The sequence below is a fragment of the Felis catus genome, chromosome C1 (assembly GCF_018350175.1).
Source record: "Felis catus isolate Fca126 chromosome C1, F.catus_Fca126_mat1.0, whole genome shotgun sequence".
NCBI lineage: Eukaryota > Metazoa > Chordata > Mammalia > Carnivora > Felidae > Felis > Felis catus.
The window spans coordinates 117,646,575-117,662,065 of NC_058375.1; the positions used below are offsets into that span (position 1 = coordinate 117,646,575).

The following is a 15,491-nucleotide window of genomic DNA, read 5'->3' on the forward strand; positions in this document are numbered from 1 at the left end:
AAACTTAAGGCTCATGCCTAAGCACACCACCATCTGAATCTACTGTCGGTCTGTTGCCTTTACTTTTTCTCCTAGTCTTTGACCATGTCATGCGATTTTTTCATTTTTTATTCCATGCCAGGCATCGTATTTTAAATAGAGTTCATTTGAGACTCTGGATGATGTTACAATCAAAAAAAAAATTATTATATTGAGGTTAGAACATACAACATCAGATCTACCCTCTTAACAAATTTTTAGGTGTACAATACATCATTGTTGACTACAAGTACAGTGTTGTAGAGCAGATCTTTAGAGCTTATTCATCTGGGATGATGTTATAATACTTTGGAAAAGATTTATATTTGGTGTGGAAGCTGGGGGCTAGGGGCCCTCGATCCCAGATCACCTTGATCCAATCAAAGGCTGAGCTTCAGACTCAGTGAGAGTAGGAAATACATCTGGTTACTCTTACCCTTACGGTGTAACTCATTGGGTCCCAAATGACAGCCTGGGATATTTACCAGGACATCCTTAGTGGGCCCGGAATTCCCATATTTGTCCCAGACCCCTGCGAAGCCAGCCCTGCCTCTCACACATGATCTTAGTGTCTTCAGGAGTTCCTAGAGGAGAGTGAACCCACAGTGGGGTCGCCACTCTGGGCTCTCAGTCTTAGCACACAGCCCCTCACTGCCTGGAAACTCTCTGAAGTCTTCTGACAGACGTTTCCTTCCTGTCTCTCCACATTGCTCGTTGTTCCCAGCAGGAGTCTGCCATCACCATACTGGAGATCGTGATAGACTTCAGAAACCAGCTAGGTAAGGGTTCAAATTTCACCTCTACCTTTTAGTAACTGGGTGGTCTCAGGCAAGCTGCCCAATCTTTCTGAGCCCCAAATATCTCTCTGAAAAAAGGGGTTAATACCTGCCCTGCAGGATTTATTTGAAGCTTAGAAGTAACACATGTGGGGCGCCTGGGTGGCTCAGTCGGTTGAGCGTTCGACTGCAGCTCAGGTCATGATCCCAGGGTTGTGGAATCGAGCCTCGTGTTGGGTTCTGTGCTGACAGCTCGGAGCCTGGAGCTGGCTTCGGATTCTGTGTCTCCCTCTCTCTCTGCTCCTCTCCTGCTCTCTCTCTCAAAAAATAAACGTTAAGAGGGGCGCCTGGGTGGCGCAGTTGGTTAAGCGTCCGACTTCAGCCAGGTCACGATCTCGCGGTCCGGGAGTTCGAGCCCCGCGTCGGGCTCTGGGCTGATGGCTCAGAGCCTGGAGCCTGTTTCCGATTCTGTGTCTCGCTCTCTCTCTGCCCCTCCCCCGTTCATGCTCTGTCTCTCTCTGTCCCCAAAATAAATAAATGTTGAAAAAAAAATTTTTTTAAAAATAAAAATAAAAATAAATGTTAAGAAATTAAAAAAAAATGAAATAACACATAATGTACTTAAGAATATCTAACGTAACATACGGTGGGTACTCAAGACAAAGAGCTTTGTTTTTGTTGATGTTCTTGAAGAGTCTTCGTGGCCCTTTTGTTTGCATGACATCCAGGAGGCTTCTGGGGGCAGTGACACATGGCCAGGCTGGGGTAAAGTTGGCAGGAACTGTGCTCTCTGGACTTACATCTCTTAGAGGTCACTGGGGGATGCCTGGACCTGGGCAGGTGGTAGTAAGAGGCTGAGAGAGTGCTCCAGTCATAATCAGAGAGGACCAGTGAGATATGGGGAGGCAAGGGGTGAGAGGAGGCTGTGAAGGGGAAATGAGTCTGGAGATCAGACAGTGGGTGGGGTGTGGGTGGGGAACAGGCTGGGATGCAGAAAATGGGGTGGGGTAGATTCATGCAGAAGTTGAGGCGGGACAGGGCATGTGGGCCTTTTTGGGGGAGACATGGGTGTTATGTCCTCAGCCTTTTGGCTCTGATGTTTTGACTCTGCCCCTTCAAAACTGAGGCTATTTTGACCCATAAACCGTTTTACTATTTACGTTTTATTTTTTTTTTATTTTTTATTTATTTATTTTTTTCAACGTTTATTTATTTTTGGGACAGAGAGAGACAGAGCATGAACGGGGAAGGGGCAGAGAGAGAGGGAGACACAGAATCGGAAACAGGCTCCAGGCTCTGAGCCATCAGCCCAGAGCCTGACGCGGGGCTCGAACTCCCGGACCGCGAGATCGTGGCCTGGCTGAAGTCGGACGCTTAACTGACTGCGCCACCCAGGCACCCCACTATTTACGTTTTAATAGGATTATGCAAAACATGGATGAAAGCTCATCGTGAAAGTATTTTTCAGCCCAAATAGCAAGGCAATTGAATTCTAAGTTTTCATATAGTGTAATTACCATTTCTGTTATTTTTTCTTTGTTATTTTATTGAGATTATTTTTATTGTTATGTATTTATTTTTGGAGAGAGAGAGAGAGAGAGAGTGGTGGGGAGGGCAGAGGGAGAGAGAGAATCTTGAGCAGTTTCTCAGCACAGAGCCCAACATGGGGCTCGATTTCACAGCCCTGGGATCATGACCTGAGCTGAAGTCAGACACTTGACTGAACCACCTAGGTGCCCCTGTGCGGATTATTTTTATTTCTGTTGATATTCTTTATTAATTCTCTAAAAAGTAGGTAGTTCTATTTCTTTCTTTGCTCTTCTATCAGAAATTCGTGAACAATTTTGTGAAATGGAGAAATAGGGGGAAGAGAGAGAAGTATGAGGTTCGTGAGGAAGGAAAAGTCGAGAAGGTCAAATGAGAGGGAGGCCCAGAAGCACCGGTGAGGAAGAGGCTGAGATGGTTGGGCTCAAAATGTCATGCTTCCCAGTTGGATGGCAAGACCTTTGGTCAAGTGAAGAGCCCCAGCTGTGGCCCTGATGGGGGACAAAGGTGGCCCTGGTCTTGGGGGAAGACCCAGGTGGTCAGGGGTCTTGAGTTGAAGTAGGAGTGCTCGGAGGAGTGTCACTTTAGGGCTGGGACAAGGATGCTTGACAACAGGGGTGGTCGCTGTTACTGTTACCAGTGCTCCTTGGCAAACACTGGCCTGGGTCAGGAAACAGATGGCCAATGCAAGGTAAGGAGAGTCTAACAGAGACACCAGAGAGGCCCGGGCAAGGAGTAGGGAAACCACAAGGATTAGTGCTGTAGCCTGAGGCTGGTCAGAGGGGCCTTGACCACCCAGACGCCGGGGAGGAGGGAAGGGAGTCAACGAGACTGTGCGGAGAGCATGGTTAGCCTGGGGGACCCGGAGAAAGAAATACCCTCATCTCAATGTCCTCCCTCCCATCTCCTCCTGGGGCTTCCCATGGCCAAACCCAACAGGAAGGCAGGGGGCCAGGGAGCCCGTGGGTCCCAACCAGACAGGGCTGTGTTCCCGGGCAGAGAGCAGGGTGGGCGAAGGGCGGCCCCAGGCTGCAGACGGAAGACATCCAGCATAGATTCAAACGCCTGCCCTTTACGGGGCACGAGCTTACCTCCAGGCTCTGGGCGCGAACCTCGGGTCACAGAGCCCAGAGGGGGATGTGGAAAGCTTTGTCTAATCAGGCAGTTTCCCAGTGGACAGGGCTTGCCGCTGAGCTCCTCTTGGAAAGGTCAAGGGTAATGTATTCCTCCTCTTGAGACTCAAGGCACAGTCGAAGCCCATTCACATGGACCCCGCAGCATTTCAGGCTTGGAATAATTCAGACGGGAGTTCAACTGAAATTTATCTTTCCTGTATTTACACAGAAAGACCTTAAAAAGCTAGTCGATAGGGTAAACATGGATAATTATCATATACCAGGAGAGGCTTAACGCACCAAAAGAGGGAAAAAAAGAATTTTTCAGCACAGCAGCAGAACCCGTTTCTGGACACGGGGAAAAATTAAAAATCGTTCTTTTGAATAATCTAATTGCACCCACGGGATCCCATACTATCCTGAAGGTGATTCAGGTACAAGGCAGAGATCACATGGTTTCGTTTGGTCAGCGCCTCGAGAGGTTGATCCTCAGCAATGGTGAACAGCAAGTGGGGTCACTCTGGGGTCAAAGTCAGCCTCTTTGCACGCAGAGGCAGCGTGGGGTAGCGGTGGGGACACAGCGTCCTTGGAGTTAACAGTTCTGGCATGGAATATGCATGTCTCTTGGGTTCTTGGACCTTGCTGAGCCCGTATTTCCCCATCTGTGAAATGGGTGAGACAATACCCATCTCGTGCGCTTTCTCTAAGGATGACCAAGTTCTGTGGTGACGGTCCTATGACCTAGTAGGGCCTGAGCTCCTAATTCCCTCTGCCGCACTGGTCTCTGAAGGGGCCGCTGGAGGCTCCCTGAGGACCGTCCAGGCTCCGCGTCCTGCACATCCGCCTGGGCCCTGCCCCAGCCTGAAGGCCGGCCAGAGAATGCCGGTTGGGCATTCAGAGGTTGCCGCCCCCTGTTATTTGGTTCAGACTGACCCAGGTCCTCCCAGACCTCGAATCCAGTCTCTTGTTTCTGTCACGGCAAAGTCTCACTCTCTCAATCACACGGGTGGTGTCGCTAATGGAGAGACCGTGGTGAGCTTTGGAACCAGACAGACGCGGTTTTCAATCCCAGCTCTGCCATCACTTACAAAGGAGCAAGTCTCCTAACTTCTCTGCAGGCTGTTGGGACCATCTGCGGGTTTGCACATCATCCCTGTGCAGGGGCCGTGCTAATCTTCTCTGTATCGCTCCAATTTTAGCATACGTGGATGCCGAAGCTAGCACGAGATTCTGGCTGGTTTGGGGGGAAATGTGACGGTGGCGAGGCGGGGATGGTGGCTGTGGCGTGGCCGCGGTGGCCTGGAAGGAACCCCTGTCCGTTTTGCCCAAGCCTTGCTTTCAGGCAGGGATGCACTGAGCCCTCCAGAGACAGAACATTCCGAGGTCCCGCTCCACAGTCTCCATTTCCAAGGATGTGAGTGTGGTCCCAGGGCACGCGTCCTGGCCAGAGGAGCACAGGACACGCTCATGTCGTGACCTCCCCGCCGAAGAGATGAGTAATAAGGCTCAAGGCTTGCCCGAGGCACCATGGGAAAAGGCGTCCATCATCTTAATGGCCCTTCTCAGATGTCGGGCTTATCTGTGGCCTCTTCCTCATGAAACCCCCTCCCGCAAGCAGTCTATGTGAGCTATTCCTGGCATGCGCTGTGGTACAAAAGCGCGGTTCATCTTTTTCAGGGAGACGTGGGGAGGTTGAAAGTCAAAGCCATTGGAACGAACCTTGGCTTTGGAGACTAGTCAAGCGCTTATTAGGCAAGTCCTCGCTCTCCCTGAGAAGAAGAGGAGCAGACAGAGTCTGGGGGGATTTGGCAACAAGGATGGAAAGGGAGCAAGATCTATGCAGCACGTACTGTCTCCTTGGGGAGGGCCGTGGCTATGGGGTGATCGCCCGGTCCTGGAGGGACTCACAGGCTCTAGCGTCAGCCAGGATGAGCCAGGTGGGGGAGGGGGCCATGCTGGTCACTGTGCCGGGCGAGGTCTGCAGGGAGAGCCGGGGTGCAGCTTGGCTTGGCTTTGGAAGAGAAGTTTCCCTTCCCCTCAGGCCTCTGGCCACCGCCTTCGGGCACATAATGGTGGCGGAGCAGCTAGGGCTGCTGGGAAGAGAGGCTTGGACTGGGGCTGGAGTGATCTCTACTCTTGCTTTACTCAGAGCCTGAGCCTCTTTGGGCCTCAGTGTCTCCGGGAGGACAACAGAGGTTCTACAAGCTTGCGTCTTTTCTCTCGAAATGGCGGGCTGGAAGCAGAGGTTGATGACAACGTCTCTTGAGAACAATGTCTTTTGGCAGAAGAGGTGATCCGGTATCTCAGCAGGACCAGCCAGACCGCCACCCCGGCGTCTTTTTGGTGAAGGAAGGCAGGGTGGTGCAAGAGGACACGGGTGCTCGAGGCACCTGGGGCATCTCCCACCAACTGAAGAAGGGAAGGCCTTCAGAGTGTGTAACCTTCAGATGTGCAGGACGCCCAGCAGGGCCTCTGCGCTGTGGGCGTGAATCCAGGGGGTGGCCAGGATGCCCTCTGGACCAGGGGGGTGTGGATGAAGAAAGTCCTTGGTGGGTTGGTTTTTGTTCTTTGTTTTTGATTTTTTTTTTTTTTCTTTGCTTTTTAGGAAAGAGAGAAGGGAGAACAAGAGAGAGAGTCCTGGGGGACTAAATGGAGATCTCATTCATTTCCCAGGAGCAGGTGCAGGGGCATGTGGAAAAAAGGAGAGCTTGGGCAGGGCCTCCCACCTTTTCAAAAAGAGAGCCCCCGTGCTTTTCCTTCTGCAACATATCACAGTTCTGCTTATGATTTCCAACGGACAAAAGATCCCTTAGCTGAGCGGGGTGAAAAACCAGTGCTTGAAATCACTGGTCGGCTAGACTGGGGAATTCTTTGCTAACCCCTTCCTTCTCCAAGCCGGGATCTCTGTTCCGGCTTTCTCTCGCTAGGTTTCAAAGCCCTCCAAAACGTAGTGGCTCACAGTAGCAATTTACGGTTTTCTTTCATGAGTTGACTGGGCTCAGGTAGGCGATTTTTGATTGGGGTCTCTCTTGTGGTTGCAGTTAGGTGGTGGCCAGAGCTGGAGGCCAGAGGCTCAGTTGGGCAGATGGTCCAACATGGCACGTCTGTGCCCCAGCTGGGTGGCTGAGAGGATGGGGACCAGCTGGGCAGCTGTCTTTCCACATGGTCTTGCTCTGTAGACTTCGTCCCCAGTATGGCGGTCTTGGGATAGTCCGACTTCTTGCATGGAGCCTGGCTCCTTCCAGATGCATGACCCAAGAGACCCTGGCAGAATTGCAAGGCTTTTTGTGACTCGGCCTCAGAAATACAAGTATCGCTTCTGTCATATTCGACTCGTCAAAAGCTAGTCACAAGGCCAGCCCACCTTGATAGGGAAGGACTCTGCAAGTCCGTAAACACCAGGAGGCGGAACCATTTGGAGGCCATCTTTGGAGGCTGGCTACCACAGTCCCAAAAGGAAGGAGGACTACACAGGCCTGACCCTTCCATGCCCTGCCTCTGCAGCCACTGTCAGAAGCTGGAGTTGGGGGCCTCAGTCTAGAGTCCTGTCTAAGCTCCAGAATCGGGGCTGGCAAAGTGGGCAAAAGGAAGCCTACCCCCTTCTACTTGTCTCAAGTTCTTTTTACAAGGGACAAAGGCCTCTCTTCCTTAATGATGGACATGAGAAAAGTCACATCCCCTTTAGGAGAACAAACCCAAATCCCTAATTCCAGCATTCGGCTGTGGAAGTGAAGTCATGTTCCCGGACACATCTGTAATACGATCAGACGGTGACGTCCACTTGCCTGTCCGGGCTGAGTCACCCCCAGCCGGCCTCTTGTTTCTGACAACTGTCCCTTTGGCAAACCTAAAAGCAGGAGCCAACTCCAAGAGGAGCAGGAGAGAGAGGCAGGGTTTGGTCCGGACTTCCTTTCAGGATATACACTAGCGGGAGACTTCTAGTTTCCTGGAATTATTGCTAAAACACAGACTCTCATAACAGTACGTTTCAGACACTGTAATTTTTCACCCGTGCTGCGCGGGCCCAGCTGGAAACCTAATCCCCTGTTTTGCTATAGCTGTCACACTTCCCAGCGATTTAACGTGCTCTCCCAGAGAGCCAGGATCAGCCCTCATGTGGCAAGAGCAGGGTTCCAGTGCGTTAGGAGTATCAGTGGCCTCTCTGTCACCATCATCTGAGTGTAGTGCTCCCCGCAGATGTACAACGGTGCCTGAGAGTCCGTCCCCAGGGGGCAAAGATGCTGCATGGGTAAACTGAGAACACCCGAGAAAGGCCGCCTCCCAGTGTGAATATGGCGGCTTTGGTGGGGGGTGTGGTTGGAGCCAAGGGGCAAATGTGCAGGGTTATTTCCCCTCTTGCTACACGGTGGGAAGAGCGCAGGTGAGCTCCTGGTTGCCGTGAGCGGCATGGGCCTTTCCAGGATTTCCACCTGGTCTCTGATTTCCTGGGGACCCCCTCCTTCCCCTCCCACCAGGCCAGAGAAAACGTCCTGGCAGTGCAAGGTCGATGCTTGGTCACAAATGAGCGGAAGAGGGGGAGAGGGTGGGGGGCAGGGAGAGGTTCCTCCAGCACCATGAAAACAGCTGCCACTTTATCCTGGGAGGAGACCCCCGGGAGCCCTTGAACTGGATGTCATTTCTGTCATGCATAGGGAGAGGCACAAGTGAGCGTGTGCGGGGAAAGAGAAGTGCCCAGAAAACAGTTAGCCTCTGTTAGGACTTGATAGGGAGCCAAAGCGCTTTTGTTCCCAAGCCCAGTGAGCTACCTGTGAAAAAAGAAATTGCTTTTCAAGAACATTCATCACAGCAAGTGGCTCGTTTCCTTGTCCTCAAACAACCCCATTCTAGGCCTTTTCTCCCACTAGAAACTCCTCGGAAGTGGTAAAATAAATAAAGAAACAAAGGGGAGGTGTGGGGCTGGGGGGGCAGATGCAGGAAAGATGGAAATAGGGGTGTTGTGGGCACAGAAAGGGCACACACTGGGGTCCCGTTGGGCCTCGTGCTGTGGGGCCCACCCGGAGTTCCCTTCTGAGCAGAGAGGCTTGGGCTCCACAGGTGTGATTCCGAAATTCAGGAGTGGTCATGTTGAGTGTCACCAAGCTCTGTCCCTCTAGGAGCCTCTGTCCTGCCACCTGTTCTGAGGGGGCCTCCTGACCACCCACATGGAGGGGAGCCCCCATTCCTCCTTGCTCTACACCCCTTACTCTGTGTATTTCCGTTATAATACGGAGTCCCATATGGGACCCTTTTCTTGGTGCTTCATTGTCTACCCCCTACTGGGGGGGCGGCCATGCTGTCTCGTTCACTGCCGTATTCTGGGGCACAGAGTACATACTCAACAAATCTTTGTGGGACCAAGAAAACTAAGTGAGCAAATCCATAATGTGATGGTTAGGGCAAAGGGTTCCATTTGATCTGGGATATCATTTTTCTGAGTTTTTTTCAGCAACAAACTCTGTTATTTAGGGGCCAGGCTGACCAGACCCTAGGGCCTGTCATATGATCTCTGTGTGATAGGGGCTAGCTAGCAGATTTGAGGGGGAGCTTACTAGGGAAGGAGGATGTTGACCTTGGGTTTCTCTGTGTGACCTTGAGTAAGTCTCCTCCATAGCCTCCCTGCCCCTCAAGAGTCTTACTAAATGAGATTAACCATTCACTTCGTGGTATATCTGTAGAGATTAGTTGATGTAGGGAGTGTTATGGGCAGCATGTTTGTGTCTCCCCAACCCCCTCAAATTCGTACGTTGAATCCCTAACCCTCTATGTGATGGTACTTGGAGGTGGGGCCTGTGGGACATAATTAGGTTTAAATGAAGTCATGAGGGTGGGGCCACCATGATGGAATTAGTGCTTTTATAAGAAAAGACACCAGTGGGGTGCCTGGGTGGCTCAGTCAGTTGAGCATCTGACTTCGGTTCAGGTCATGATCTCATGGTTTGTGGGTTTGGGTTCCGTGTCGGGCTCCATGCTGACAGCTTGGAGCCTAGATCCTGCTTGGGATTCTGTGTCTCCTTCTCTCTCCACCCCTCCCCACCTTGTGCTCTCTCTCTCTCTCTCTCAAAAATAAATAAACATAAAAAAAAAAGAAAAGAGAAGATGCCATGTGAGGACACAGAGAGAAAGTGGCCATTTGCCAGCCAAGAAGTGGGTCTCACCCTGAACTGAATCCCCTAGCACCCTGATCTTGGACTTCCCTGTCTCCAGAACTGTGAGAAACAAATGTGTCTTATTTAAGCCAGCCAGCCCGTGGTATTTCATTTCGGCAGCCTGAGCTAAGACAGGGAACATGCCTGCTGCAGGAATTCGGTATATCATGGTCATTTTCATTATTATTTTGACAAGTGGAGACACTCTCAACTCAACAAAATATCAATGAGATATTCAGGGATTTCAGAGCATCTAGCTCACAACAGCTGTAGAAAATCCCCAAGTTCTGAGATGTTGGCCAGAGCTCCCCCTTGTTTTAGTTCTACGAGAGAGCCATACAGACATGTTTGGGCCCCAGCTTCTCTCAAGCTGGTGTTTAGTAGAGGATCCCCCCACACCTCCGCCACCAACGATGGGTATTTCTTCAGGTGGCCATGGAGAAGAAGGCTAGCGGTTGGACTCATCAATCTGCAATAAGAATGGTTCCAGAAGGGTCTTGGGCATTTAAGTACCATATTTTGGATTCATTCATTCAACATTAATTTGTTGAGTGTCTACTCTGTGCTGCGGGTACACAAGCGAACGAGACAGCACGGTCCCTGCCCTGGTGGAGCTGACACTCTAGTTGGGGAGAAGACAATGACCAGATGAATTAGTGGTTCCATGTCGGGATAAGCACTGTAAAGGAAATGCAGGACGATGTGATGGAGAGTGATGGGGCGGGAGAGCAATTCCGCAGATGGATGCTCAGGGAAGCCGAGGCCTGAAGGAGGAGAAAGAGCAGCCGGGGAGGGGGGTGGGGCAGGAAGCAGGGCAAGTGGGGGCTGGTGTGTGTGAGGAGCAGAGAGGAGGCCAGAACCGGAGGAGGCGGGCTAGAAGGACACAGAGGTGGTCCAATGGGCCCTCAAGCTGCTGGGGCCCCAGGCAGGGTGAGGGCAGAGGTCCCGAAGTCCGCGGGGGCCCCTGGTGGCCTGAGGCCGGCCTCCGTAAGCAGACTCCCGATGCCAGCACACCAGTTCGCCCTCACCCCGTAGATGATCTGTTCTCTTCGCCGAAGCCGAGCAGACCTAGACCACCTGGCTCCTGCCCGAGCAGCTCCTTGGGGTACCACTCGGCACCCCCGGCTGCTCGGGCTCCCCCACGCCAGAACTCGGAGACCCATAGAACTGTACTGTTTGGGTTTGAGAAATAGATACTGACAAAACTTTGTCTTTCTTATTAGACAGAAAGGGCTCCTTTTCAGGCCCTACTAAGAATAGCCTAATTTATGCACGCTCTCCGGGCTGGGAAGTGGGGTGGAGGCCGATGGGGGGCCTGGCGCCCTGCCCAAGCCAGGCCGGGAAAGTGCAGGCTGGGCCAGGAGCCCTGATGCTCCAGGCATTCAGAGAGGCCCGCTGGGCCCGCCCCCGGCCCCGCCGCCGCGCCCATTGGCTCCTCCGTGGCCTTCCCGCATTCCCATTGGCTCCCCTGGTCCCTTCCAGGGCCCCTGCGAGCGGCGCCCTCTGTTGCCTGGGAAATGGGGAAGCGGGAAGGCGCCATCTTTAAGGATTGGGCCGCCGGGAAGGCGGAATGTTGGTGCTGACCCAGCACAGAGCCCGACACCATGGGTTCAGGAGGTGTCAGGGACCCGGTCAGAGTGACAGTTTCCATGTATAGGCATCCCCCATATACACCGGGTTTCCTGTTGTTATTTTCATTCATTCCTTACAACAGTCCTGCCGTAGGTATTATTGTATCCCGGGTTCATGGATGAGGAAACTGAGGCAGAAAGTTTAAGGGACTTGCCCAGGGTCACACAGCTAGTCGTGCAGAGGTGGGATTTGGTCGATGCCTTGTACGAGTCCAAGTAGGCACCAAGCGGCAACCTAATGGGGCTGGGTGGGCGTATCCTAGCGTTTAGGAGGATGGGCTCCCTGGGTCCTTGAGGGTGTGCTGAGATACACTAAGTCCTAGCTTGGTCAGCTCCCAGCAGGCTTCCCCCTGCAGATGGCACCCTGCCATCCTTTGAAGACGGGTGGTGTTGAGGATACACCCACAGTGCAGAGGCCCTAGAAACAAAAGTTAACCAGAAAGACCTTTGGACTTTGCTATGAGACCAGTCACTTGGTGACTCAGAAACCAAAAGAGTCACCTCTAACATGGGCACCAAATCTTCTCGCATAGCATTGTGCTTTTACAAATCCCTTCTGCTCCATGGTCTCATTTAACTGCAGAATGAAAACAACTCTGTAAGGTTGCCACCATCCAAATCGTGCATCAGAGTAAACTGAGGACCAGGGATGACCAATGAGGACAATGTGTAGACTGTTCCTTGTGTTTGGGGTACTTGATATCTAACATAATTCTTACAACAGCCCATTGGTTGTTTTATTTTACAAAAGAGGAAACCAGAACTTACGAGAGGTTAGGTAACTTCCCCGAAAGTCACACAGAAATTTAAGAGGAAGGCTCTACCTGATCCAAACTCACTCTTGGGGCACCTGGGTGGCTCAGTCGGTTAAGTGTCCGACTTCGGCTCAGGTCATGATCTCGCGGTTTGTGGGTTCGAGCCCCGCGTCAGGGTCTGTGCTGACAGCTCGGAACCTGGAGCCTGCTTTGGATTCTGTGTCTCCCTCTCTCTCTGCCCCTCTCCTGCTCTCTCTCTCTCTCTCTCAAAAATAAATAAACATTAAATTTTTTTTTTAAAAAACTCACTCTTGGGGCGCCTGGGTGGCTCAGTCGGTTGAGCGTCCGACTTCGGCTCAGGTCACGATCTCACGGTTCGTGAGTTCGAGCCCCGTGTCAGTTTCCGGGCTGATGGCTCAGAGCCTGGAGCCTGCTTCCGATTCTGTGTCTCCCTCTCTCTCTGCCCCTCCTCCATTCATGCTCTGTCTCTCTCTGTCTCAAAAATAAATTAAAAAACATTAAAAAAAAAAAAACTTCACTCTTTTCCAGTTACTCTACTGTTCCTTCAGATCCTGAGCCAACTTGAAAAACAGACGGAGGCAGTAGTTGCTGAGCAAGAAAGATTTGAAAGGTGACATGAGCCATGACACTCTTCAAATTCAAATCTCCCTGTATGGAAGGAAGGCATTAATTCCTTAGCATGACTGAGAAAGAAAAACATTTGGATATTCCACTGGAGCTATTCAATAGGTTAAACTATCTACGTGAGTGTATTATTGTCGTGATCACCGTTTCACATTTCCCCACCTTCTTCATGAGGATAGTTTTGTGATAGGTAGCAATGAAAATGAAGCGTCCAGAGAGGTTCTCCTTTTGGGTAATGTGCAGTAGGTAGCACTGAACCTATTAGGAAGGATAAAGGCTCTCTAGGTGAGTTGGAATTACTAGGCTTTTTTCTTCTATGAGTCCATTTGCTGAGTCGGTGTCCCGACTGAGCACTGGGCAAAAAGGGCTACTAGGGGAAGAAGAAACCGGCCGGGATTTTGACAGCCATGTAGACTAGCCTGAGTAACTAGAGAATAGCAAAGCTCTGAAGTTTCCCTGTGGGATACTGATCGCTGGGGTAGTATAGGAGGTCGGTGGTCTGGACTATCAAGGCAGTTTTTTAGTTCGTGAAAAGGAAAATACAGCTAGAGAAAAAAGCTTTCAAGAAACACATGGTAAGTATCCTCCTCAAGACATTTGCTACATATTTTGTTTGCATGTGAAGGGAGGTAAGAGTTAAGCTTAACACGTCAGAAGAGCAGAACTTTCAAGGCCAAGGAGACAAAGACCTGTCAGTCTCATCGTATGAGAAACTCAGGAGGACCGTGCATGAGAAGGAAGCTTCTAGAAGGAGAAAGCTGCTAAAAAGAGGAAGCTGCAAGAAACACCTGCCATGTCTCACTCTTGAGATATCTGAATTTCTTTTTTTTTTTTTAATGTTTACTTATTTTTGAGAGAGACAGAGTGCGAGCGGGGGAGGGGCAGAGAGAGAGGGAGACACAGAATCCGAAGCAGGCTTCAGGCTCCGAGCTGTCAGCACAGGGCCCAATGCGGGGCTCAAACTCATGAACCGTGAGATCATGACCTGAGCTGAAGTCGGATACTCAACTGACTGAGCCACCCAGGTGCCTCTCAACCTTGAGATATTTCAGACCAGAGGTGGACTAACCCTGGAATCCAGTTCCAGCCCAACTCAATTTCTGATTGGATTGAGGTGATTTGCCCCTGGTATCTGTCAAAGAGAAGACAGGACAATCCTTTCTGGAGAGGAACAAAAATGATTTTTAAGGCCTGGGATTCCTTTATATATACTATCTGGAATCAATTTAAAAAATTACAAGACATATGAATAAATAAGAAATCATGACCAATAAGCATGAGAAAAAACTCTAACAGAAGCACACTTATAGGGTGTTTTAGTCAGCTCAGGCTACCATAACAAAATACTGCAGACTGGGTGGATTAAACAACATTTATTTCTCATGCTTCCGGAGGCTGGGAAATCCAAGATCAAGGCACTGGTGATTCAGTTCCTAGTTGAAAGTCTCTTTAGCTTGCATATGGCCACCTTCTTGCTGTGTCCTCACATGGTGGAGAGAGGGAGCTCTGGTATTTCTTCTTCTTCTTTTTTTTTTTTTTTTTAATTTTTTTTTCAACGTTTATTTATTTTTGGGACAGAGAGAGACAGAGCATGAACGGGGGAGGGGCAGAGAGAGAGGGAGACACAGAATCGGAAACAGGCTCCAGGCTCTGAGCCATCAGCCCAGAGCCCGACGCGGGGCTCGAACTCACGGACCGCGAGATCGTGACCTGGCTGAAGTCGGACGCTCAACCGACTGCGCCACCCAGGCGCCCCTGGTATTTCTTCTTCTTTATAAGCTTATTAATCCCATCATGAGGGCTACATCCTCAGGACTTCATCTGAACCTAATCGCCTCCCAAAGACCCCACTTCCAAATACCATGACACCGAGGGTTAAGGCTTCAGCATGTAATTGGTGTGGGGGGCACAAACATTAGGTCTATAGCACAGTAAAGAGTCTGACTCCTTGGGGCGCCTGGGTGGCGCAGTCGGTTGAGCGTCCGACTTCAGCCAGGTCACGATCTCGCGGTCCGTGAGTTCGAGCCCCTCGTCGGGCTCTGGGCTGATGGCTCGGAGCCTGGAGCCTGTTTCCGATTCTGTGTCTCCCTCTCTCTCTGCCCCTCCCCCGTTCATGCTCTGTCTCTCTCTGTCCCAAAAATAAATAAACGTTGAAAAAAAAATTAAAAAAAAAAAAGAGTCTGACTCCTTTTTTAACTTTTGAATGCTGACAGCTTTTTAAAAAAAAGTTTATATATTTATTTTGAGAGAGAGAGAGAGACAACATGAGCAGGGGAGAGGCAGAGAGAGAGAGAGAATCCCAAGCAGGCTCTGCACTGCCAGTACAGAGCCCGACATGGGGCTCCTCTCATGAAGAGTGAGATCATGATCCGAGCTAAAATCAAGAGATGGAATGCTTAACCACTGAGCCACCTAGGTGTCCCTGAATGCTGACAGCTTTTAAGCCCCACCACTCCCTCTTTCCTTACTTTAGACTTGGGCCAGCTCATAAGAAAGCCTAAGTGCCCCATCCATTCATCTCAGCATGAAGTTCAAACCATGCAAGCCTTGGTCCATGCATGGGAACACTTATCCCTAGTCCCACTCTCCAATGAGTTCCCAGCCAGTCTCCTTTTTCTGCTCTCTTAAGCCATTTTTAGACCTGCTTGGGAAGTTTCCAGGCTGTCTCTAGAAATCCTCATATGTGTATAGTAAATCTCATACCTTCTTGGTATGTGCTTTATGTCATCAGTCTTGACATTTGAACCAAATTTTGGTTGGAGGTATTCATTCCACCATCACAACTAGGATAATTTTTCTCTTGGAGTTATGAGACAAGAATGTAAAAATAACTATGATAAATAGAATATAAAGAGAATAT

At 50.6% G+C, this 15,491-nt stretch overlaps 1 non-coding gene across 1 annotated transcript; it reads right to left on the reverse strand.

The window, feature by feature from the left end:
* Positions 1–4,569: 4,569 nt before the first annotated feature.
* LOC111562092 lies at positions 4,570–4,678 on the reverse strand. Its single transcript, XR_002745147.2, has one exon. It is a non-coding gene; the product is annotated as a U6 spliceosomal RNA (small nuclear RNA).
* Positions 4,679–15,491: the final 10,813 nt, after the last annotated feature.